This window comes from Nycticebus coucang, chromosome 1 (assembly GCF_027406575.1).
Source record: "Nycticebus coucang isolate mNycCou1 chromosome 1, mNycCou1.pri, whole genome shotgun sequence".
In the NCBI taxonomy this organism is placed as follows: Eukaryota; Metazoa; Chordata; class Mammalia; order Primates; family Lorisidae; genus Nycticebus; species Nycticebus coucang.
In genome coordinates this window covers 54,801,274-54,804,594 of record NC_069780.1, presented here as the reverse complement: position 1 = coordinate 54,804,594, position 3,321 = coordinate 54,801,274, and the positions used below count along the sequence as shown (strand labels likewise).

At 35.4% G+C, this 3,321-nt stretch overlaps 1 non-coding gene across 1 annotated transcript; it reads left to right on the top strand.

Annotated features, from left to right (window-relative positions):
• The first annotated feature begins 2,993 nt into the window (after positions 1-2,993).
• LOC128592282 (U6 spliceosomal RNA) lies at positions 2,994-3,100 on the top strand. The gene has a single exon (XR_008381830.1). It is a non-coding gene; the product is annotated as a U6 spliceosomal RNA (small nuclear RNA).
• Positions 3,101-3,321: the final 221 nt, after the last annotated feature.

The window sequence follows — 3,321 nt, the reverse complement described above, 5'->3', positions numbered from 1 at the left end:
AGGGACATTTCTTAAACTGATAGAGGCCATCTACAGCAAACCCACAGCCAATATCATATTGAATGGAGTTAAATTGGAATCATTTGCACTCAGATCAGGAAACAGACAAGGCTGCCCATTGTCTCCACTGCTTTTTAACATTGTGATGAAAGTTTTAGCCACCGCAATTGGGGAAGAAAAGGCGATCAAGGGTATCCATATAGGGTCAGAAGAGATCAAACTTTCGCTCTTCACAGATGATATGATTGTATATCTGGAAAACACTAGGGACTCTACTACAAAACTCTTAGAAGTGATCAAGGAATACAGCAGCATCTCAGGTTACAAAATCAACATTCATAAATCGGTAGCCTTTATATATACCAACAATAGTCAAGTTGAAAAACAGTTAAAGACTCTATCCCATTCACAGTAGTGCCAAAGAAGATGAAATATTTGGGAATTTATCTAACAAAGGACATGAAAGATCTCTATAAAGAGAACTATGAAACTCTAAGAAAAGAAATAGCTGAAAATATTAACAAATGGAAAAACATACCCTGCTCATGGCTGGCAAGAATCAATATTGTTAAAATGTCCATACTACCCAAAGCAATATATAATTTCAATGCAATCTCTATTAAAGCTCCACTGTCATACTTTAAAGATCTTGAAAAAACAATACTTCGTTTTATATGGAATCAGAAAAAAACTCGAATAGCCAAGACATTACTCAGAAATAAAAAGAAAGCAGAAGGAATTATGCTACCAGACCTCAGACTATACTACAAATCAATAGTGATCAAAGCAGCATGGTATTGGCACAAAAATAGAGAAGTAGATGTCTGGAACAGAATAGAGAACCAAAAGATGAACCTAGCTACTTACCATTATTTAGTCTTTGACAAGCCAATTAAAAACATTCAGTGGGGAAAAGATTCCGTATTTAACAAATGGTGCTGGATGAACTGTCTGGCAACCTGTAGAAGACTGAAACCGGACCCACACCTTTCACCATTAACTAAGATAGACTCTCACTGGATTAAAGATTTAAACTTAAGACATGAAACTATAAAGATACTAGAGGAGAGTGCAGTCAAAACCCTTGAAGAAATCAGTCTGGGCGAGTATTTTATGAGGAGGACCCCCCGGGCAATTGAAGCAGCTTCAAAAATACACTACTGGGACCTGATCAAACAAAAAAGCTTCTGCACAGCCAAGAACACAGTAAGTAAAGCTAGCAGACAGCCCTCAGAATGGGAGAAGATATTTGTAGGTTATGTCTCCAACAAAGGTTTAATAACCAGAATCCACAGAGAACTCAAACGCATTAGCTAGAATAGAACAAGGGATCCCATCGCAGGCTGGGCAAGGGATTTGAAGAGAAACTTCTCTGAAGAAGACAGGCACGCGGCCTTCAGACATATGAAAAATGCTCATCATCTTTAATCATCAGAGAAATGCAAATCAAAACTACTTTGAGATATCATCAAACTCCAGTGAGACTAGCCTGTATCACAAAATCCCAAGATCAGAGATGTTGGCGCAGATGTGGAGAAAAGGGAATACTTTTGCAGTGCTGGTGGGAATGCAAATTAATACATTCCTTTTGGAAAGAGCTATGGAGAACACTTAGAGATCTAAAAATAGATCTGCCATTCAATCCTGTAATCCCTCTACTGGGCCAAAAGACCCAGAAGACCAAAAATCACATCATAACAAAGATATTTGTACCAGAATGCTTATTGCAGCTCAATTCATAATTGCTAAGTCATGGAAGAAGCCCAAGTGCCTATTGATCCACGAATGGATTAATAAATTGTGGTATATGTACACCATGGAATATTATGCAGCCTTAAAGAAAAATGGAGACTTTACCTCTTTCATGTTTACATGGATGGAGCTGGAACATATTCTTCTTAGTAAAGTATCTCAAGAATGGAAGAAAAAGTACCGAATGTACTCAGCCCTACTATGAAACTAATTTAGGGTTTTCACATGAAAGCTATAACCCAGTTACAACCTAAGAATAGGGGGAAGGGGAAAAGGGAGGGGAGGGAGGAAGGAGGTGTTTAGAGGGAAGGGGATTGGTGGGATTACACCAGTGGTGCATCTTACAAGGGTATATGTGAAACTTGGTAAATGGTCTGTTAAGCTAGTGAATGATTCCCCATGAATATATCAATGTACACAGCTATGATTTAATAATAAAAAAAAGAATAGAAAAATATCAAAGGAAACCACACACAAACACATTTATTACTCATGAGGCAGATATACCTTTATCCTAAAAAATAGACACAAAACTGTAAAAAGTTAGTCAGACTTCTGAGCAGAGACACAAAATTTTTAAATAAAGTATTTCAGCAATGTATTTAAATACATATTAATATTCTATTAATGATTTTTATTTTTATTTATTAATTTAATTTTTTTTTTTGCAGTTTTTGGCCAGGGCTGGGTTTGAACCCACCACCTTCAGAACATGGGGCCGGCACCCCACTCCTTTGAACCACAGGCACTGCCTTTATTAATTATTTTTAAATGTTCACAATTCTATAGCAGGAGAGAAAAAAAATGTATGTTTTTTCCATATATGCAAAACAATTTTTTGTAGAATACAATAATCCTTTTATGTTTAAACTGATAGCTAACAGAAAAACAGAAGGAAAATTTCTTTTTTTTTTTTTTATTGTTGGGGATTCATTGAGGGCACAATAAGCCAGGTTACACTGATTAGAAGGTAAATTTCTTAACCTAACAAAGGGCATCTACTAAAACTACATAGCAAATATTATGCTTGATGCAATACAGAAATACTCCTGTTTAAATATCAAATAAAAGAAAACCCGTTATAATCATTTCTAGTTGATTTTGTTCTGGAGGTTATTAAATAGCATAATAAGATAAGAAATAAAAGGAATGGAAGATTGGAAAGAAGGAAATAGGACTATGATTATTTGTAGATGATGTAAGGGAGTTTAGCAAGACTGATGGATTAAAATGTCAACATGGTCCTCACTTCGGCAACACATATACTAAAATTGGAATGATACAGAGAAGATTAGCATGACTCCTGCACAAGGATGACATGCAAATTTGTGAAGCATTTCACATTTTTGTGCTTACATCAGATTTTTAGAGGTTTTTTGTTAGTTTGTTCATTTTGTTTGTATGTTTTTTACCTTTTTTTCAATTATTTTATGATTATCATTATTTGTTATTGTAGTTGTGTTTTTTTCTTGTTGTTGTTGTTGTCTGTATGTCCATGTGTTTCTGACTGTTTGGGCATCTATGGGCTTGTGTGTCTGGTAGCCTTTTTATCTGTTTATTTGCTCAGTT